Below are 24,621 nucleotides of genomic sequence, written 5' to 3' on the forward strand. Positions count from 1 at the left end.
TTTCTATAAATTTTCTAAGAATAGCAAATCAAAATGTTAACAACAGAAAATGCTATCAATTTCATTTCACCTTGTAACATGTTGAGCAAGGTGTATATATTTATGTGAAAATATGTTCTTACAAATAGATGACATTTTGTCATAGTATGTAGACATACATCAGTTAACAAATGGACTTTTCTAGACAAAGCATAGAAATAACAATGTGCTATAATCAAAGTACATTTATTACATACAAACATTTGAATAAACTATGTTAAATATAGTTCATGTATATTACCAATTTTACCCTTGTTTTGATAAACCATAATAGGTATAGTTTATGATATACCACATAACACACTCATACAAAAAGGGTACATTTATACAAAAAGGTTCTACACTCACGCACACTACACGTAAACTTGTTTACTCAGGTTGTGAGACATTCTTTCCCCGTACGTCCGAGTACGGGATCCAAATTCCTGTAAGTTATAACCAAAATCTCTTGTAGTGAGAGCGTGATAATTGTGTATAGATCTATATTGGGGTTGACATCCCACACCTCGCTGCTAGCTACAGCCGGACCGACAGGTCTGCGGGTGACAAGAGTCATAGGATCAGGGCGTCTGAAAGACGTTGTGCAGGTTACCTCTAGTCATAGTATGGTTATAGCGACTCACATAGGGAGCTAACAATACATAAAGTTTACGGGACTTTTTATAAATCAAAAGGGGTTTTATGTCGATTTAAAATCACTTTTTATATCAATAAGTACGGATATTACTGTACACTTTCGGTCTTAGTATGTAAGACTACACATCATTTGTTACGGGACTTTCCTTCAAATCAAAAATGGTTTTATGCCAATTTAAAACCACTTTTATATCTTTAAGTATGGCAAATACTTGTTATTTCTCGGTCCTGGGATTTAGAACCACATAACTTTTATAAAGAAAATATTGGATTTTCTGGATACATACTCTATCGCTTTTACAAGGAAAACGGTTTACTTCTCTAACGAAATCTATTATGAACTCACCAACCTTTGTGTTGAAACTTTTTCAAACAAATTGTATTCTCAGGAAATCAGTGAAACAGGAAAACCAACAGCATTTTGAGGATGGGACGTTGAATCGTCAAACAGTTCATTTTGTATCATAATGTAATTGATTCGAATCATGTAAACATATACTTTGGTGTAACTTTTTCAATTATATTTATGATGGTTGTATTTACTTTGAGCACTATTATACTCGTTGTTGTGATACTACATGAAGTCCTCCACCCCCGGACATTTCCGTCATCCTTGGTTTGGGGTGTGACATAAATGATGTTACAAACAACACAACAATGCAACTTCTAATAGAGTTTCAGTACTTTAGATTAACTACAAGACTACTGCTGTGAACACGGTATACTTTAAAAAGCAAGTATACACAGCACGAGGGCCCCTTGACTAACGGGATCTCGCAATAGATATGACTCGAGTTGCACTAGTTTTATACAAGTGTTAAGAATTGATTCGAATGACTGTGAAATTATAAGTGTAATTATATACCGCGGTTTGGAAGCGTATCCATAAAATAGCAGGATCCTTCGATGTCTTTTGTTGTTCTAGGGTCAAACTCCTCTTGTTCCCCCGTCACTCTTCTATGTTGGGCAGTCCCTTTTGAAATGTCCCATTACGCCACATAGGTGGCATATCCGAGAAATTTTGACATTGGTGGTTAAAGTAATGTGTTGGATCCGATTCCTGCAGAAGCAGGTAGTGTGTCCGTTCTTGTTGCAGTTCTTGTAGTGTAACAGACGACAACTACCTAGATGATGGAAGCTACACTTATTGCACTTCGGTAGGTTTCCAGCATACTATCTGGCTGGGTTAGGGATAACCGGGATACTAGTAGGGATGGTAGTAGAAGTTACAGATGTCATGGCCACGAAGGCTGCCACAGGTTGTTGTCTCTTGTTTGTCCCTTGGGGTGATTTGCCTTTAAATCTATTCTAGAATTTCCGTTTATTACTCTTGGGTTTGAGATTCGAGGTGTCGGGGTAGTTTGATACTCGTTGATGTACTTGGTTGTTACTTTGATTGGAATTATTGATAACCATCCCGCTAACATTTGCATTGTTAGCGTTTAGGTGAGTCATGACAGCTGTCACGGTAGCTTGGAAGGTAGCTGCATCAATCTGAAGAGATGGTGTTTTGTTGATGGGTTGATTACTTTTGTTCTACGGCATGATTCTGTTACACAATAAGAAAATGTGTGCGTGAGCAATTCTGGTTGAACCTAGATGTCTTTCGATCATTCATGAAAGGAGTAGAAGTAAGTTCTCGAGGGTTTGACCTACATCCCTATGATGTAGTCCTAGTAAAGGGTAGAAGTAAGTTCATAGAATGGTTACAAGATGATTGCTATCCAACCTTCGACAAGAATTGGAAGTGATCCCTAAGTTAAATTACCATAGCCTAATAACTTGAATAGAGTGAGTTTCAGAAAGAATTCTAAAGATAGTATGGTGAAAGTATTTGAACAAAGATTGACACAAAAATTAGCCGAATGTCGATATCCTTGATATTTATGATGTAATAAGTTTGGGAAAATTGACCTTGTAGAAGGTCTTACATCATATCCGGAGTAGAAAAGTTTTGGCAGCATAAAGGCCTAACTACAAGTACTTACGGTACTGGGGTAGATACATAGAAAAGTGTTACATAGGGCATAGACAGGAAAAAGATTCTTTATAACAAGGTAAGAAAGTAAAGCATCTCCTACTGGTGACGGTCATACCTCTGGTGAACCCTTAGTTCAGCCAGTTGGCGCTCCATATCAAGCATGTGTCTTTTGTACACCCTCTGGCATACTCGGAGCTCTATGACTTCAGCTCGTGTTTTAGCTAGTGCTTGTAGCAGGGCCTCATGGTGTTTCTCAGACCTCTCCCGAGCACTTTCAAGGAAATTGGTGCAGATGGTATGCATTCTTGCATTGGCATCCACCTCTGCGATACGATGGAGAGCTATCCTGCCTTGGATTTTGTTTCGGGCAACTCTACGGATCAGGATTGGCAGAACTCTGTCTGTTGAGCCTCCTTCGCTTATGTTATAGAAACTTCGGTCTCCATTGAATGGCATGGGCTGATTCTGCTCTTCGCTCCATGTCTCCAAGCATTCTACCCAAGGAGGCGTCGGGCCTTGAAAAGTCGGACGAGGGTTAGGATTTGGGTTGGGGGCCACCGGGGGTAGGTTCTCAACCTCGGGCTCGGAGTTAGCTCCATCCGAAAAGTCTTCAGCATGGTGATCATCCAAATGGATTGGATGATCATCTTCTGGCTCTTCTCCAAACCATCCAACATTGCCTTCGTTCAGGAAATACGGGTCGCCGTGGGGATGGGGTCCAGCCATGTAATCTACGCGAGAAATGAGGATCAAGAAATAATTACTAGACGTACTATCTAGATAATTATAAGATAATCTTCTTTTGTTACGTCAATATTTGTAAAGTGCATACCAGTTATATGTAATCAAAACAGGATAGGCTTTCGAATAAGTGACCTTAACTCCAAATTCACAAGGAACAAGGGGTAAAGCAAAAATTCACAGATTCTAAGTCTATGTCATCCTAGTTACATATAACCTTAGTGTATCCATTTAGCAACTATTAACCTACTAATGAAGATCTTTAGTTCTCAACTAAGTAATTATAGTAACACAAAATACTCCTAATGTCTTCATGGTGGTAGTGTTGGTAAGTTTTTAGACTTGTTGTCATATCACAACCATTCTTGGGCATATTCTAATCACTCCTCAGACCAGCATAGTTGATCAGGCTATACCACTCCCAGGACTGACCATACATCCCCGAGCTTACTTGTGATATTCAACAATCGTAATACTTTTGTTTTTGTCATTGTGACACTGATTTTATTATGAATTCAGGTATGTATACTTAGTTAAATATTTTAAAAATATAAACTCTTGGTCAGAGTATTTTTAATCCCATTGTATTTATAGCCCGTATATCTTTTATGGGTTGATATACTCAATTCTCTATAAACAACGCTCTGATACCAATCTGTCACACCCCAAAACCAAGAACGGCGAAAACGTTCTAGGGCGGAGGACGTCATGTAAAGTATCACAACAGTGTAAAGTAGTAAACAGGCAACAACATAATCCATTGCATTAATAGTAAGGTTTTAATACATGAGTGTTCTCCCTTAGAATAAGACATGAAAATAAGTAATCAAAATAAAAGACGAGTCTTGACTGCTCCGTCTTCTCAAAACCTGGTCATCGTACCTGTCTACTGGTGACCTGAGAATATAAGTTATTTTGAAAGTGTAGATCAACATTTAAGCTGGTGAATTCATAAGTATTTTAGTGTCATTGATTTGTAAAACTGTAAAGAAAAGACTTGTAAATGTTTGATGAATAATTTTGTATAAGTATGAAAACCCTAGAAAATCCCATATTTCCTACTAGTATATAATGTAGTCTTCTACCAAGACCCGACATGTTTTGAAGGTTTGCTTCTCTGTATGAATGAAGGTTTTTCCCATGTACAACTACTATTATTAAAATCTAGTCTACCTCATCGTTTATGTGAATGTGTCACAAGCTAAAAGTAATAGGAAAATTATATAATCACTGAAATTGTATCCTTTTGTCTTAGGATAAACACGGCGTGGTAACTCGCCGAACAGTACAACCGAGGACATCCATCGATGTGCAGTTTCCCACTATAGCTAACAACCGGGTGTAGAATGGTCAGTCCCGTATAGTATGTAGTAGTATCTCTTCATATAGTATGTAATACTATCTCTTCATATAGTATGCATTAGTATCTATTCATATAGTATGTAATAGTATCTCTTCATTTAGTATGTATTAGTATCTCTTCATATAGTATGTATTAGTATCTCTTCATATAGTATGTAATAGTATCTCTTCATATAGTATGTAATAGTATCTCTTCATATAGTATGTAGTATATTTGTATAGACTCATGAATGAACTGATCTTGTGTGATTCCTTGTACTAGGAATAGTAAGTAGTATCTCCTAATTATACCTGTTACAGTTAGTATTAATGTACAGGTATAACCGAAGGTATTGCCTTTGCTACCCAAAGGTACTGAATTGAGTGATTGAACTTTTATGTCTCTATATGTATACATAATATATAACTAATATTTAGATGACATTCGGACAAATAACTGATACCCTAAGGCCACATCCAAACATGGAAAAGGAATTAAAGCGAGCTAGCAGTCTAAGTCCTTTAAACATTACTTATATAACTATACATATATAGGCATGCATTTGACAATATAAAAGTTTAAAAGAATTTTTGTAAAACATTTGAAAATTTTAATAATAAGAATTGATGACTTGATGTCAAATTATAAAACGATTTAAAAGCCAATTTGTTTGATCTAAACAGTTTAAAGTATACAAAATAATTTGTCTGAAATACAGTTTGTAATACATGAAAACCTTTGTTTGAAACACAGTTGTAACAGAGTTTGAAAGGAAAGATACAATATGTAAGACAATTTGATAAAGAGTCTAACATGTAAAATGTTTGAGAAAGTCATTTAGAAGTAGTATGCTTGGTAAAACAGCTAAAAGTGTAGTAAATCCATTTGTGTACTAGTTATTAATTACATGTGATTGATATAATAAGTAGTATGATTCAACTTGTTCCCCCCCCATAAAAGCATTTAAAAACATTTGAAAGGTTAATTAAGGGGTTTGAACTCACCTGTAGTGTGTGGTTTGGATGAACAGATGGTATAGGATGCTAAGTGTCAAGTGAAGACTTGAGCACACACATGGATCCTATTTAACATATATTGACACATATATGTATCTAGTTAGTCAATTAACAACTCATTAATCAAATAAAGACACCCTAAAACATGGATAACACTTTGATTCAAGTGCTAGGAGTACATTAGGGTTGCATCTAAGGGGTGTAGGGCCTCTCGAAGGAGTTTATGGTCAAAATGGTAACCACTCATGAGTTTACAACCCATGGTCATTTCCCCATGAGTTTACGACCGTAAACTCATGGTATTAAGTACCATTTTGTGTTTTGAGGTCTTATAAGTCATAAAGAAGTATCCTTACTTCAAGTATAAGCCTTAGGAAGCATTAGTGGCACAATAGCACCACCTTATAGAGTTTACGGCCCATGGACCATTTCTCTATGAGTTTACGGCCGTAAACTCTATGTGTTCTTGATCTTTTTGATGTTTAAGGTCCTAAACACTTCAAGGAAGTGATCTAGACTAGTATCCAAGGCTAAGGAAGGGACTAGGGCTCACTGTCACACCCCAAAACCACGAACGGCGGAAACGTTCAGGGGTGGAGGACGTCATGTACAGTATCACAACAGTGTAATATAATAAACAAGCAACAACATCATCCATTGCATTAAAAGGTAAAGTTTTAATACATGTGTGTTCTTTCATAATGTACAACAATAAAAATGAATAATCAAAATATGGCGAGTCTTGACTGTGCTCCGTCTTCTCAAGGCCTGGACATCGTACCTGTCTAACTGATGACCTGAGAATACAAGTTATTTTGAAAGTGAGTATTAGCTATAAAGCTGGTGAATTCATAAGTATTTAGGTGTTATTGTACTGTTTTGGAATGCTGTTAAGAATGTCGAATAAATCCTTACATAGAACAGTTGATATAAGTATGAAATGTGGTCTTCTACCAAGACCCGAATGTTTTGTTATGACGAAGTAAAATAATAGGTTTTCCTTTCTATTGACTAGTACTAAGAGTACTTAGTCTAACTCATCGTTTATGTGAATATATCACAAAATAAAGTAAAATAGGAAAATGATATGATAGTCTTCTACCAAGACCTAAACGTTTTGTAAGTAAAATGATAGTTTTTCCTTTCTATCGACTAGTACTAAGAGTACTTAGTCTAACTCATCGTTTATGTGAATATATCACAAAATAAAGTAAAATAGGAAAATGATATGATAGTCTTCTACCAAGACCTAAACGTTTTGTAAGTAATAACCGTAGGAAAATGATATAATAGGGTTAGTCCCGTAAAGGTACTCCTAGTATAAGTAATAACCGTAGGCATCCATAGATGTTCATCACCCACTGTTGCTAACAGATGGGTTCCGGAATGGTTAGTCCCGTCCATATATCCTGAGGTACTAGGGATATGGACCCATATAGGTATCCCAAGGTACTAGGGATAGGGACCTGTCTAGATATCCCGAGGTACTAGGGATATGCATGAAGATTTACACAGAAGGTACTAATAAATCATCCTCGCAATTCGAGATACAAGTATTCATGTTAATATACACAGGTAAGTGTATCTACGTAAAGGTACTCATGTAAGGTATTCATGTATCATGTAAGCATATGTAAACGTACTCATGTATCAGGTAATGTACTAGTAAAGACTCATGAATGAACTGACTCTTGTGTGATTCCTTCTAATAGGACTAATGTTTGATATCTTCAAATTATCCCTATGATAATTTACTGAAAGGTAATTAGTTGTTCAAGTAGGTTTATACACTCTTACTACTCAAGGGTGTGGGAAACTAAATGAAAGATGTAAACTATAATCTCTAACATATATATGAACATATGCGTATAAGTATAGTTTGGTTCAAGAAGGTAAAATTTATGGTTTTGTAAGATATCTAAGAGTTTTGAACAATAATTAAGAGTGACTTGATGTCATTTTAATAAACATTTCAAAACTAATACTTTTGTTATCAAGGTATTTTAAGATAGAAAACCATTTCATGTGTCACCTTTTGAAATATGTGAAATCTACTGAGTGAAAACACAGTTATAAAATACATAAGATTGATTTAATAACATACTGTTTTCTACTTGTATTCCCCCCCCCCCCATTAAAGCATTTAAAATCATTTAAAACATTGATTAAGGGGTATGAACTCACCTGTTGTTGGTAGTTCGGATGAACTGGACGGCGTAGGATTGCTAGGTGTCAAGTGAGGACTTGTACACACACTACGATCCTAATGAACATATATTCACACATATGTGCACTCAATTAGTCTCCAATCACTAATTAATAATGTTAAGACATCCTAGACAAAATAAACACTTTATATAAGTGTTTTAAGCCCTTAGGGTTGCATCTAAGTTATTGTGGGACAAGGCACTTGTGTTTAGGGTTCCAAAGGACCACATATATGAGTTTACTCCTCATATACCATCACACATGGAGTTTACGGTTGTAAAATCTTGAGTTTACGGCCGTAAACTCCCAACCATGGGTGTTTGGTGTGTTTTGAAGTTCCAAATGATTCCTAGAATTATTCCAACTTGGTGGTTAAATTCTTGGAAGGGTTTAAGGCATAGAAACACTCCATTTAGGAGTTTACGGCCCTAAGGCCATTTCCCTTAGAGTTTGCGGCCGTAAACTCTTAAGTATGGGTGTTTTTGATGCTTTCAAGTCTCTTGCTCATGTGGTATAGGTTCTAGGCAATTGTTCAAGGCTTTAGGAGGAATTATGGCACCATTTGGCACCATTTATTGGAGTTCACGGCCCTAGAACCTTTTGGGCCGTGAACTCTCTTTCTCCCTTGAATATTAATTGATTTGGTGGTCTAAACATGTAATGTAGGCTTCTAGTTTGAGATCCGAGGCTTTGAGGGACTTTGGGACACCTTTAGCCCTTAAAATGGAGTTTACTCCCCAAGTTTTCTTGGGCGGTAAACTCCCGAATCTTTGGGTTTTGTTTGTTTTCTAGTCTCAAACACACTTATATACAAGCCTAAGTTTGTTACCTAACACGGGGAAAAGACTAGGTAGCATTTAAGCCACAAATAGGAGTTTACCCTCCAAGAATGTTCTTGGGCGGTAAACTCCCGAATCTCACATATTTGATATGTAATCTTAGTTATTAAGCACATAATAAGCATTATAAGACAACTAGATAAGTGTACTCACGATTTGGGATAAAACCCCGAAGATCCGTGAGAGAGAATTTGGCTTTTCTCTAATTGAAAATGTAACTAATGAATTATTTGGTTCAGTTTTCTATTTATAGTCCTGAGATTTTTGGCAGAAAATATTTTATTCCCGGAATGAACTCTAATATCATAGAGTATCGAAATAACAGTGTTGCACAAAACCCTAGTGCACCCACTCTCCTGATATTTCCTGAAGTGTAAACGCTGAAATTCTCAAACTTACGCGAAAAAGTCTGAAAATTAACTGTGACTGCTATAACTTCTATTGAAGTGTTATAGTTTGTACAGAATGGAAATTTCGGGTTGTCACACTCACTTTTCCCCATATATTAAGGTTTACGGCTCAAGTACATGCCTTGGCCGTAAACACCTTTGATCTTGTGTTTCTTTGTGTTTTCTAGTTGAATAAGAAGTGGAACTAGCCTTATAACACACTAGGGTGAGAATACTTACAATAAAGGAGCTTGAAAGGGTGTTAACTACCCAAGAACACTAGTGTGTGTTCTTGGTGTTTCTTGAAGATACCTTTGATGATCTAAGGATGGAATGTGGATGATACTTGAGAGCAAACCCGAGTTCTAGGCTTGAAATGGCAAGAATGAATCTAAATGGCTAAGTTTTTCTTATATAGGGATGAAGTTTACGGCCCCATGAGTTTACGACCGTAAAATCATGTTCTCATGGCCGTAAACTCCTCATTTGAGGGTTTAAAGCTTGATTGGTGGGTTCTAAGTTCAGCTGACACACTTATACACTCCATACTTTGATGTATGAAAGATCAGAATGCTCAAACGGGCTCTAAACTGTGCTAAAATTTAGCAGGAGTAAGTTTGACTTTCAATGAAGTGATTGACTGTACAGGATAGAAAATTTCGGGTTGTCACATTTTCACTATGTCATGGCCAACCATAAGTCTTACTTTTAATAAGTGAAAATTACATACCACGATTCAGGTGTTACAAATTGGTTATAGAAAACCCATTATCTCAAATGTCATTTTTATGTTATTTTTTTATCTTTCTGTGAGCTTATCAGATAGTTTTTACCAAATTTTATTTTTTTATCAACTAATTTTTTTAGCTATCAACTAGTACGTCAAACATAACTTAAAACTTATTTTTTAAGATTTTTTCATAATATATAAACACCTATTTATCAAGTTAAAAGCCTAAAAACTCTTTATAATAACTTAGTTATTTCATCCAATATTGTTAAAATCATGATATTAATCGTAAGATAGTAGGATTGAGTGTAATATCGTAACCATTTATCTTTTAGTTTAAAAAAAAAACTTTGTCTTGAAATAACCAAGTAAATCGAAAAGGACGTTAGAAAACCACTATTTATATTTTCAATTTTAAGTGATGTATTGGAAATGATGTTTTAAGCTATTTATTTTTAACATAATGGTTTATCGACGGATGAAAATATATTTTTTTATTTTAAATTGTTTTGGTAGGATCTTACAATCCCGATTCGATCTTAAGATCACAATCACGCAAAGCGGAAAAACGTTTGTTTCAACAACTTAATTATTAAATTAATAATTTTTTTTATATAAGTTATCTTTTTAACTATAGGGTTGATTCGTACACAATTTTTTTTTCAATAAACAACAATTTGTATTTTAAAATGTTGTATTGTATAATTCTATAAAACACAATTTATTGTGTATAGAAAAAAATTGTATAATTCTAGACCCACCATCATATTTAAAAAAATCTTTTATTTCTACAAAAAATTAATTTACAAGCTTGTTGAAATTATTTATTAAAAAATGTCTCAGCTAAGAAAAGGTTTTTTCATTGTTTTCAAATGAAAAAGCTTTAATAAAATTTCATAGTTGAATAGTATAAGTGCATCCATAATAGATTATTTTAATAGTTTGTTAAAACAAAAAAAATTGAAATTTTGAAAAAAAAATATTCAAAGAGCTTTTTCAAAGTCAAAATTTTCAATAATTGAAAACTTTTGCTATAAACTTTTTCAATACTTATAACGTCGTATATTTTCAACCAAAAAAATTATTTTAAAAATAATATTTAATAACCAAAAACCATCATGTAAAATAATTTATCATCTTAGTGGGCCAGTTAGCCTTGACATGCCCCATCTGGTTGCAATGATTGCAAACCCTCACGTCCTACTTACATTCCCGACTGTAATGCCCCTCATGTCGACATTTGTATCACAGAATCCCACGACACGCACCATCATGTGTCTTCCCACACTTTCCATAATGATTGTGAATCTTTTGTCCATCCGATCAGTTATCACCATCTTTGAACTTCTTAGATGTTATCGATGGTGCAAAAACCTTGACGGGCTTCCTCTTTCTTTGATGCTTCTCTAACTTAAGTTCCCATTTTTGGGCCGCCTCTACCATCTCACCAAGTGTCTGATACCTGGCTGAACTCACAAGCTCTTGGATCTCCATGTTCAACATTTCATAGTAACGAGAAATCTTGATTCTCTCTATCGTAGAGTACTCAGGGCAAAAAAACTCCTTCTCCATAAACTTATCAATGATCTCGGTCAGTGAAGCGATCATTTACTCGAGAGCCAGATACCCTCAAGTCACTTGATCCACCTCTACTGGAGGTACATACTCATCCCTGAACCGTCTCGTAAAATCCTCCTATAACATGGCCTCCAGCTCGGGTGTAGAAATAGGCTGAATAATCCAGCCCACCAATCCCTTGCTTAACCTCACAAAAGGTTCAAATCGAACCTTACTTTTGTATCCTTGGGGAAAAAGCTCTTACATAATGCACTCTCCATATCCGATATCCATAGCATGTTCATTATCAGATCCTTCCTCCCCTCGAACGTGGGAGGATGGCATGTAGAAAAGTCACAGTAAGTGATATCTCTAGTCCTCAATCGTCCGATCCCACCAGCTACCTGAGCAATTGCATACAAATCATCAAATATATCGATCATTTCCTTTTTGATTATATCAAACATATCAGGTAACTCCTCAAGTATGACCCATGAAACCTATAAAACAACCAAATTGTGCAAGTTTGTATCACTCGAACCTTCCCTATAACTCTCTCATCCACATCTAGTACCCACCATTAGGCGAATACAAACATAAAGGTTACAAGAATTTCATAGTACATATCTTATGCTTCTAGTAATACAGGCCCGTACTAATTTTCACACACATTCGTTCTTACAACCATTACTATACATTCTATCATCCATTTCCGAAGTTGCCCCTTACAACCATTACTAGACATTCTATCATACATATACGTATCTCCATACACATATATCACTAATCTTCCTAGACTTACTAGGATTCCCCACCACTCTCATGTCGAAGGAAGTTTCTACTAATATCGAAAAGCGCCTCATGAATGCATAGGCATACATAATCGATAATGAGATAGACGTTCAAATAAAATGACCCTATCCTAAGGCAACGGCAAATCAAGGAATAGGATGCCCACCATTTTATTGTGTCGTATATTCTACTTAATTACAATTTCTCTTTGTTGTGGATTGAGATAAATATTTTTACCACTGAAGTTAACGGATTTGATGGCCATTTTGTGGAATTAATTGTTCAATTATCGGGTTCATATTTATTTTTACAACTTTGTATGCATTTTGTTTTTTGGAAATGTTTAGACTTGTGTTATGTGATATGTAATTTTCATTTTAAAGTTTTATTTGTAATACATGCACACAATTTATGTAGATATTTATTACTTGGGTAGATTGAATTTTAAAATCAATTTGGACCTTAGAATCCTCACACCATACTATTTGTATATCTTCCTAGCTGCAATCCACGATAAATATTTATGGTCAAAGTGACAAAATTTTAGTAAATAAGTTGTTAGTCTTATGTAACAAGGTTGATTGTGATGAGTTAGATGGCACTGACCAGACATAGCTAAATAATCAAGGCCACTGAATGTTTGCCTTTTGTGATTTATGTTTTTCAATTAAATTTTTTAACATAGATGTCGTATATATGATCATAATTCAAAAAATCTCTCCAATTTTAATTCAACATAACAAGTTTTAATACCAAGTTCTCCAACATACTTCACTGTTAATTTAACAATTTTGCATTGGATATGATTTTGCAGTGTTACAAAGCTTTAAAATGCTATAAATAAACGTAAATTCAACATGTAAGTTCGTTTCAGAACATAAAAGATATTTATTTAAATACATGGACCTTATACACATTTAACCATAAAATTAAGTGTTGTTATAGGTTGAAACACCTCAACCTTATACACATATAACAAATGGTAGTTACCATAGGTTATACACATTAAGCCAATCTATACAAGACATATGTAAAAAGATTAGGAACTTACCTCCAAAACAGATAGTTATCCCTGAAAAATGTCTCATAAAAGTCACAAGAACAACACAAGGACAAACCCATTGTCTCATAAATTCGATGTTTCTCATGTAAAAGGAGATTTTTTTTTAATATTTTCAAATTTAATGTTCGGTATCCTTGCATGAAATGTTGAAAAAGTCTCTACACGGTAATCGTTCTAACGAGTAGAGAGTAACAAGTACATTGTCTAGGATAAGAGTATTCAAATCAGGAAAATTATAAAGAAATTAAATTTGGGAAAATAAATGTACAAAAAATGTCATAACTTTATAAAAATTCATAAAAAAAAATAGAGATATATCAACAACAATGATATATGTTTAAATATTAAAGTGTTAAACTATTTCAAATTGATATTTATTTTTTTAATATTAAAAAATTGTTTAATCATTAATCTTTTTTTTTGTTATTTTCCTTCAAATTTGTATCAAATTGAAGAAAATAATTATTATACATATTAATTTTGGATGTGGCTCGTGAATAGTAAGAGGTTTTCAGCCAAGTTGAAACCAGCCTTTTCTAGCCAATTTACTTCCATGTTCGGCCCTGGTTTTTCCCTCTACACGTGTCATCTCTGCTGAATCTGCTTGTTCATAGCTTCCATGTTTCTTATTATCCTTCCTACTCATACATCCTATATTTCCTATTTGCTTTTTGTGACATCCCCAATTTCACAGCCAGAAAATACCGATTTATTTATGATTGAAATCAGAGTATCCTTAAAAGAATAATATTGTGGAATTTGTTCCCTAAAACATGATAATGATATTATCAAAACATTTATGAAGAAATGTATTTTATTTATATTAAAAACCTTGGGATGTCATTGTCGATATAGTACATAAGCATAAACGAAATAATACAGGCCTTACACTGGTTTGTCTAAACTACTGGCCTATAGGCATCCATAAATCTCTCATTATATCATCACACCTGTGCTCTTGTGCCACGACCTGTAATATAAGAAATTGAGTGAGCCAGAATTGGGGGCCTGGTGAGCACATAAGGTTTTCAACCCACAATAGTTCAATTTTTATTCATTATTATCAAATCATCAACCCGATTACCCCTTCCCGCTACCCTCACTCTCTGTCCCTAACATTTAATTTCTAGGGACCTATCCTAAGGATCATTTTCGGGATAGACAATAATAGTTAGGGGAGTCCATAACAATATATGTCCGTAAGGTAACCATGGGAGGTGGAGTACACCTGGTGAACACTAAGTTCAAAAACACCTACAAGTTGCGAGCTTGCTAGCGTTCCACCGGACTGTCTAGAATAATTCATGGTCGTTATCTATACTCCGCTAGACAACAGGATCAACTTTAAAGTCAAGGCCTCTAGTCATATATATCATCTTTCATCTCCCATAATCTATATCATATTTCTGTTGGATATAGTGTCTAAGTCCATAACTTTATTTGGTATGTACTTGACCTGACCCAGCATGGTCCATTTGGGTTACATGGCATTGCACTACTTGGATAGACCGAAATGAGAGAAAGGACACTTACAGTTATTAATATATTATAAGAACTAATATATTAATAATATTATTTAATTAGTATTGATCAAAGAATTAATCTAGAATTAATTAAGTGATCAAAAAGAGACTAATTAAATATATGGGGTTGATTGTTTAAATAATCTATTATGGTATAGTGGGCTAATGATCCATGGTTTGTATGGATTGGGTTAAAACCCATAAAGTGCGCCATGAATAGTCCATGGAGGTTACAAAGCCATGGATCATGGAATATGGAAAGCCATGACAATTAGGGTTTACATGGTGGAACCCTACTTGTGTCACAACTATATAAAGAGTCCCATGCAAGAAAAATCGGCACTACTACAAGAAAGGAAGAGGGCTAACTGATTTTAGAGTATAATGAACTTCTCTCAAGGTTATTCCAAGAATTGTGGTGTTGTGTGAAGCATTTGAGGCATCACATTTAGGGTGCTAGGCTCACAAAGTCATCAAGGAATCCAAGCTACTAAAAGGTATGTTATTGTACTTGAGTTTTGTATTATAAGTTCCCCATAACATGCTAGATAGGAAGTAAACCTTGGAAAATCAAATTTTCATGTATTTAGAGAAAACATAGATCCAAGGTTTCTAGGGTTGCATGTACACCATAGGAGTGTTAGAATGCTCAAAACCCAACACTTTCATCTTTCATCATCTATGTCATTTTATATCTACCCATCTTTACCCATCATATTTATAGGTAATAAAATACATATACAATTTAAAATTGAGTAAAATATGCATAAATCGTTCATCTAGCATAGATATCAGGAACACAGATAATAGGCACATATATCATGTAATTATCTTAAATACTTTATATCTGTGTAAGAAGAAACTAACTATGCACTCGTATGATAAAATGGGTGACCGATGATCTGGGTAGAGCTTCGTTTAACACCTCAGATATTCCTTGACGTGACCTAAGTATAATTAATACAGAGATTTAGTTTAATGATCCTGGAGACTATGAATAGTCTAGATCCTCACTAATCCCAAGTTCTACATCAAGATCTATCAAATAACAATCAACCAAGCAGGATAGTTGGGGGGAAGGATCATTTCAGCATAATAGTTTTTCTAAAATCCAACAACCAAGCCAACATGATCATTCTAGACACATCTCCTGTAAATACATGAATCAGTATAACAACATGGAATTACTGATAAATCTTATTTATAGGCTCATAATGAAGACTTATGACTATAAATATAAGTTACACAGAAAAGACTAGAGTGTATCTTAACTCATAAAGGTTCTTCCTAATAGTAGTTAGGAAATTGAACTGGCAGAGCTTCTGCTCGCTAGCTGATACTTATTCTGGGATCGCAAGGCTTCGCCGAAGGCTAAAATTGTAACGCCTCGATTCTCGAATACCAATTTGTGGTTATAAATTCTCATGAATTCAAGATCTACTCGACAAGTTGGTTGCCTGACTCGTTAAGTAGCAGCGGGTTTGGGCCACGTGTTTAAGCGACCAACTCGCCGAGTCGGAAGAGTGAGTTGACGAGTTGGAGCTGGAGGGTGAAACCCTAATTTTTTGGGTTTGTCACCCTATTTAAGGGTCATTAGCCTCCCTTAGCTCCTTTGCAGCCACCTTAGAGTCCAGAAACCCTAATTCTTGTGTGTGCTCCATATTAGTGTATATTTCAAGCTTGGAAAGAAGACCTTGATGCAAGAAGCTTGAAGATCAAGAAGTTAGAGGCAAGAACATTTGTGGGTCTGAAGTCTATCTCAGCTAGCTTCATTTGAGGTATCAATTCATGATCTTGGCCTCATTCCTTTCTAGATCTCTTTGGATGAATTAGGGCTTCTTGGCTTGTTTATGAAGCTATTCTTGTGTATGAGCTCAGATCTGAAGTTGTAACTTCAGATCTGAACTCTCCTTGATTTGTAAGTCCATAAAGCTATCAACATTGGCAATTATGAACCCCTCCTTAAGTGTAAAACCCCATTTCAAGCTTGGTTTTGGAATTTTGGGTCATTAGAGCCTTGCATGCACATAATGTTTACAACTTAACGTGATAAGCATACCTTGGGAAGTTGGATCTGCAGTATGGAGCCTTAGCGTGGCTTAAAAAGCATCTGTATGGATGAAGGACTGAAGGGACTCGGAGAGTCGCAAGGTAGACTCGGCGAGTCATATGAAGATGGTCATGAACTCGACGGGTTGGATGAACAACTCGGCGAGTCCGATGAAGATTGCCTTGGGGTCGGCGAGTGGCATGGTGACTTGGCGAGTTGGCAAGTTATACAAGGAACTCAGCGAGTAGCTAAGGGTACTCGACATGTTGAGGTCAACATGGATTGTTGACCTTGATAGTTGACTTTGACTTTGACCAAGGGTTGACCGTTCTGACTTTTGAGGATAATTGGTAAGTGGGTACTTATGAATTGGATCTTTGATGGTTATAGGTGTTGGAGTTTGGGGCAGTGTTTCGGGAGCATGATTTCGTGGTTCTGTCCGGCATTGCAAGGTGAGTTATCCTCACTATATCAACAGGGTCTAAGGCACCAAGGCCGACCCTTTCTCGGATTGTCTACTTGTATTTGTTTGATATGCTTATTGATCTGTCAGATCGACATCTTGGTAATTAGGACGGTACTATGTTTAGTGACCTGGCTTAGGTCGGTATTAATAGTGTCATATTTATACACATATCTAGGCAATATTTTAATACATTTTAAGCTATCATTTAGTTAATTGCAAAGATATTTGGTACTTATAATGTTTAAATTAATTTTTTTCAGCCAAAAGTGGACATTCTTGAAGAAAATGATTGAAACCGACAAAAGCTGGATACTTGGAGGACTGGAGCTGAAAAAGATACAAAAAGGATGTTGCTAGACAGCTTGACCCCTCGTCAGTATTTTGACCATATCTCATGACTCGTAACTCCGATTGACGAGATTCAAAATGATCTGAAAAGTAGACAAAATTTCGGACGACTTTCGTTTTTGTACCAAATCCTAATTCCCAGTTCTCACGACATGATGATTAGTGGCGAATCTAGAACAAAATAGCACGTGATTCCTACTTAAGTGAAGGCGAAAAAACCAAAGAGTCAACTCTATGTATGACAGATTGGGTCGAGTCAAACCAACAAAAAAACAACCGGTTAGTGAAAACTCGAGTTCAACGTGACCAATAGAATAGTTAAAAACCGGTAAAATCAGTGTCTACTTAACACTAAAATCTAATTTTTGCAACAAAAAAAAACTACTTTGCACGACCGAGTCTCTTTTCTTTTTAAAAAGTTCATTTGCAACAATCATTTTATACGGCCAACAATATGAGAAGAGTTGTTTGCTTTTTTTAATTTTCTAATAACCATTCATAATTTATTTTTTACATCAAACAACTTCAACTCTCTTTTTTATCTCCGATGTTTCATAGATTTTCAAAGTATTAACCATTTGCTTTGAAATGTAAGTATCAGTTTTCCATTATTTTTTTATTTTTTTTTCTTATTTTGTCAAATATTGTTAGGTAGGTCCTAATTATTTTTAAGATAATTCATATTCTTTTTTCTATTCAAATGTTATATAAATTAAAAAATTAGGTGGGTCCTAGGACCCACCTTGCTTGTAAGTGGCTTCGCCTCTGGTGATGATTATAATCTCACGACGTGAGATTGATTCTTCAAGAAGATAGCTACGCGAAATGCAGTTTCCTTGCCGAACACGAATTCTACTGAGATCACAACGTGAGACCATATTTCTCACGACGTGAGACGCGATTTTTGGAAACTATAAATATCCCTTAGCATATCGACTTTGGGGAGGTTGGATCTGATTTCCTGGAGTTATAATCAAGTTTAGAAGTCAGAAAAGTGTGAAAAACACCTTTTGGAAGGAGAGATTGTTTGAAGATCGAGAATTTGAAGATTAAAAAACTACATTCGGTTTGCATTAATTTAATCATGTCGATTTATTATGAACTTGTGTGTTTACTTTCAGATATGGTAGCTAAATTAGTAGACTTTCGTTTAGATAGATGAAACCTTGAATCTATGGCTTAGTTTATCAATTTATGGATTTTATAATTTGGTTTTCTGCATGTGTTTGATTATCATTACCTAGCATGTTAAAGTTTGTAACTTTGTTGCTTTAATTATGGTTCCGTGTAGCTTAGTGACCATTAAATTACATGAACTTGTTACCTAGTAATTTAGTGACTATTAAATTGCTAGAGCTAGGATCGACCAAATCTTAGATAAGTGATAAAAGTAACTAATTTAGCTGTGCTAGAGAACATAAATTATGACCATAATTGTGTTTGCTTAGATAAATCTTACATAGCCCATCTATAATTAATAACTAATTCAGTGTTTTGCTTATGTATGACCATACAAGGTAGTTCATGAATTGGTAAAATTATTAGTAAATTTGGACTTGAATTGCTAATTACATAATAATTGGTAGCCAACTTTAATAATCCATAATTAGTAACTAACTTTAGTGGAGAAGTGGATTCGAACTAAACGGAAGTATTTTTAGAATATTGATTAAAACTATCAGTTAATTGTTAAGTTTGTCTGAACTTGTAAAATCAGATAAAAACCAATTTAAATCTTTTCTTATTTTAGATTAATTTTAGTAGTTAGATTAAATAGTCAAAACCGTTCCTTGTGATCGACACCCGACTTACCCAAACTATTCTATAACTTGACTAGGTACACTGCCTAGGTGCAATTTAGTTAGTTAAGTTAGTTAGGCTATAAATTTAAAATTAGGTGTAGCTATATACACGCATCAGGTATCCTGGTATATAGGATGAGGCTATGTTAGTGACCTGGTTTAGGTCGGTATCCTGGTATATAGGATGATGTTATGTTAGTAACCTGGTTTAGGTCGGTATCCTGGTGATATTGCCAAGTATGTACACATTTCTAGGCAATATTTATTTACATTTTTACTAATATTTTGGTTATTTGAATAGAATAATGGTACTTATAAGGATAAATTGTTATTTGCAGCCAAAATAGAAGCATTCTCGAAGATAGGGACTGAAATTGACAAAACATGGAACTTTGGAGGCTTGAAGGGAAGAAGGATGAAAAACTCAACAAGAAACGTACTCACAACGTGAATAGTTCATGATTCACGACGTGAGCAGAGTATTCCAGAAGATATGCATCCGGGTGAAAGATTCCTTGTCGAATACGTAAAACTCGCATTCACGACGTGATTCCTTATGGTTCACGGCGTGAACTCGGTAAAATCAGATAGTATAAATTCTCTTGCTCATTACAACTTAGAAGACATTTGGCTGGAGAAAAGGGTTTCAGAAGACGAATTTTAGCAGAAGAAAAGTCTTGGAAGAAGGTTTTCAACACCAAAAGAGTAGAGGTTCATAATTAGTTTAATTGTTGATATTTGAACATGTCTTATGCTTTGATTTGTGTTTGTTTATTTGCTACTATGAGTAGCTGAATCTAGCAACTCTTGTTTAGCTACATGAAGCTTCTGACATATGGTTTAGCTGAATGACTATTGGATTTGTTAGTTGGTAATTTGCTTGTGTTCGATTTGTTACTACCTAGCATGTTAATATTTGTTTCTTTAGTTGCTTGAATTCATGTTATGTGTAGTCAATGATCATTAAACTGCATGAACTTGATAACCTAGTGATTTAGTGAAGACTAATTTGCTAGAGCTAGGATCGACCAAAATCTTAGATGGAAATTAAAGTAAATAAATTTAGCTGTGCTAGAGAACATAAATTCTAACCATAATTGTGTTTGCATAATAAATCTTACATAGCATACCCATAAGATCAACAACCGACTTACCCAACTATTCTATAATTCGACTAGGTACATTGCCTAGGTGCAGTTTAGTTAGTTAAGTTAGTTAGGTTATAAATTATAAAATTAGTGGGTACTTTTGTGCACATCAAGTTTTTTGGCGCCGTTGTCGGGGAACGACTAAGTTAATTATTGATTTATTTTGCTTTAAATTAATCGATCATTTTTTGTGGGGTTAAACCTGCAAAAAGATATTTTTCAGTTTCATTTTTTTTTCTTTTTCTTTTTTCTACATTACAGAACTCACGACGTGAATCCTGTGATTCCTCGTTTTCTTAGTTTAGTTTGTCTTTCTTAGTTCAGTTTTACGTTTTTTTTTATCTTGTTTACTTTGCAGGAGTTCATGACCAAGGGCTCTAACACACCTTTGGTGCCACCTATTGAAGACCCAGAGTCCGCCTTCACAAAAAGAAAGATAAGAACGTGAAAGAAGATCAAACACCAAAGAGGACGCCCTTACAAGAACCCAAATCAGTGTTCTCAAAGAATTTGGGAAAGAAAACGGAAGAATCGAGTTCATCTTCAAAGGACAGGAACAAGGTTAAAGACTTAGATCAAATACCCATCCCGAACGAATCCGAAGCCGAGTTTGTGTCACACCCCGAAACCGAAGGCGGAAACGTTCCGGGGCGGAGAACGTCATGAATATCGCAACCAATGTACATAGTAAGCATAGTAAAACACAAAACATTACATTACATAGAATTATTACATTTGTTTGAAACCAAAGTGTTACAAGTGTCATACATATATATCATATGAACAAAAGTAAAGACGTGACTTCTATGCTCCGTCTTCGCCAAAAGGATCGTTGGGTACCTGTCTAATGTGGACCTGAGAATACAAGCAGTTTGAAAATTAGCATAAAGCTGGTGAGTTCATAAGAGGTTTGTTTTCTGAAAAATGTAGAAGTTTCCTTTGGTTTTCCAAAAAAGTTTGATATCCAAGAAAATCCCATATTTTCTTATAAGTAGAGTTTAGTTATCCGTTTGTTACACGATCCGGTTATGTAAAGTTTAGTTATCCTAGGAAAAACCCTTATTTTCCTAAAAGTAAAGTTTAGTTATCCATTAGTTACACGGTCTAGTTAAGAACAATTCAGTTATCCCAGGAAAAACCCTTATTTTCCTAAAAGTGTATAGTTGGTTATCGGTTTCTGAAAGTAATGTACAAGTGTCTACCATACTTTATGTGTTTGTGTGATGTTTCCTGAAAACCTATTTATCCTAGTAAAGTACATTAGTTTTAACACGTATATAAAACTAATAAGTAAATATAAAAGTATTCATAATCTAAATTGCGAGTTCCATAACCATACTATAGACTGGATAAAGCTCGAAATAGGGCCAGTATCTTTTTATGACTTTTGTCACCCTTAAACCTTTCGGTTCGACTGTAGCTAGCAGCCAGGTGTGGGGTTGTTAATCCCGTATAGATTTATACACTCAAGTCACGTTCTCCCTCCAAGAGATTCTGGTTACGGGGGTAGTCCTACACTCTCGTAAATAGGGGAAGTGTTACAAGGACGTGTCTCCAATATTAAGATTAATGAATTAAAAGACAATAAAACGGGAAATTATGATTAATTAGTCCTTCACTCTCGTAAATAGGGGGAGTATTATCAAGGACTTGTCTAAAGTTCTATGTTTAATGTTACTATTCCACCACTCTTGTAACTAGGGGGAGTGGTAAGATTCTAAGTTTAATGTTATTATTCCTTCACTCTCGTATCTACGGGGAGTGGCAAAGTTCTAAGTTTAATGTTATTATTCCTGCACTCTCGTATCTACAGGGAGTGGTAAAGTTCTAAGTTTAATGTTATTATTCCTTCACTCTCGTATCTACGGGGAGTGGTAAAGTTCTAAGTTTAATGTTATTATTCCTTCACTCTCGTATCTACGGGGAGTGGTAAAGTTCTAAGTTTAATGTTATTATTCCTTCACTCTCGTATCTACGGGGAGTTATATCAAGAACATTTTTAAAGTATTAAGATTCATGCTTTTAACAATAATTATATGGAAATTCATTTGTGAAATATAAAATATAACATTTTAAAACGAGTTTCACAAATAACATGACGGTTTACTCTGCAAGTTAAACGATTGGTTAATACAGTTTTCCGTGTTAAAAGCATAAGAAATATGAAATAGATCAAATGAAATCATAAGTTTGAGTACAAGATTTCCTTGTACTTTTGCTTGTATTCCCCCCCCCCCCCTGAAAACATTGAAAAATGGTAGGGGTATGAACTCACCAGTAGAGAAGTGTATCGGTTTGGGATGCTAAGTGTCAGATCGGGGCTTGAACGCGCGAGGTTCCTATGTAATATGAAAAGATACACATTTGTATCTAGTTAGTCTTTGAACTACTAATTAGATAAGATTATACACTCCAAGATGCGAAAACACTTCAAAATAAGTGTTTGGAGTGACTCGGGTGACATCTAAGGACATATATGGCTTGGATATGGAGTTTACTCTTCAAGAGTAAACTCATAAGAGAGTTTACGGCCCTAATGACCCACTCCCCATGAGTTTACGGCCGTAAACTCATGGTGGGGTGTTCTAGGGTGCTAAATGGCCTTATATCACTTGGGAAAATTAGCTAGGATCAAATCCAGGGCATAGGAATGGATTAAACCAACATATGGACCATATAATGGAGTTTACGGTAGTAAACTAAGAGTTTATGGCCGTAAACTCCCCCACATACCTTCCTTTGATGTTTTGGTGGTCCAATGTCATTACAAGTGTTTCTAGTTAAATCTACAAGCCATGGAATGAGTTTAAGGCACCATTTGACCATGTTATAGGAGTTTACGGCCTAAGAACCCATTCTTGGGGATGTTTACGGTCGTAATCTCCTATGGGGGTAGTTTTAGCATGTTTAAGGCCCTTAACTTGATTGTGGTTGCTTCTAGACTTCATTCCAAGGCTTATGGTGTGTTTAAGTGGCATCTTAACACTTTAAAATTAGTTTACTCCCTATGAATAGGTGTTTACGGTCCAAGCATGTGCTTGGGCCGTAAACTCATGTTTATACCCTAAATGATGAGTTCAAGGTATAACGCCCGTGTTTCTGGGCTAGCCATTTTTAGCAATGTAATAGTCTAGGTGAACCTTTGTAACCCCAATTTGAAATAATAAAATGTATTATTTGTGAATTTGTGAATTATGTGTTTATTTGCTTAATTATGTGATATAATTAAATTAAGAATAAAATAAGCGTCAAAATTAAAATGTGAGATAAGCCCGATATATTTGCATAAAGTTGTAGTGGTTAAAACAAGGATTCTGGAGATATAAGGAATGCCAAAATCCGAGTTATAACGAAGAAGTTATGACCTGTCGAAGTTTCGCGACAGAACCGGCACGACGTCGAGTGACGTAAAATATGAATTTAAGATAGAGCGATATTTAGCCTTAGCGATCTAAACGAAAGTCGTAGATTTCGTTAAACCGAGAGCGTGCATAAAAGGAACTCCCAAATCTGACTTCGTATGAGGAAGTTATGATTTTTCTAAGTTTCGACTTAGCGATATGCAGCCCGAATACTCGATTTGAGATCGAGCGATTTTTAGCCGAAACAATCTAAATGAGAATCGAAGATCTCGTTGTTAGTAGCAAAACGATGAAAAGTTAGGCGAGAATGGACGTCGGACGAAGAAGTTATGATTTTATAACGAAATTTTCTGTCCCGACCTCCTAAAAATAATTAATAAAAATAAAAGTCAAAATTAGCCGACGGAGCCCAAACGAAAGTTGTAGAACGTAGTCTCACCTTCGCGTGGATATAAAGAACGTCGAAAACGGAGCTCGTATGCGAAAGTTACGGAATTTAGAAGTTTGACGAGTCAAATTACGCCCAGCGTAATTTGAGTACGCCCCGCGTACTCAGACGGATGCAAGTTGCCTGACCAATACTCGAGTG

Source organism: Lactuca serriola, chromosome 1 (assembly GCF_051521515.1).
Source record: "Lactuca serriola cultivar US96UC23 chromosome 1, Lser_US96UC23_V15, whole genome shotgun sequence".
NCBI lineage: Eukaryota > Viridiplantae > Streptophyta > Magnoliopsida > Asterales > Asteraceae > Lactuca > Lactuca serriola.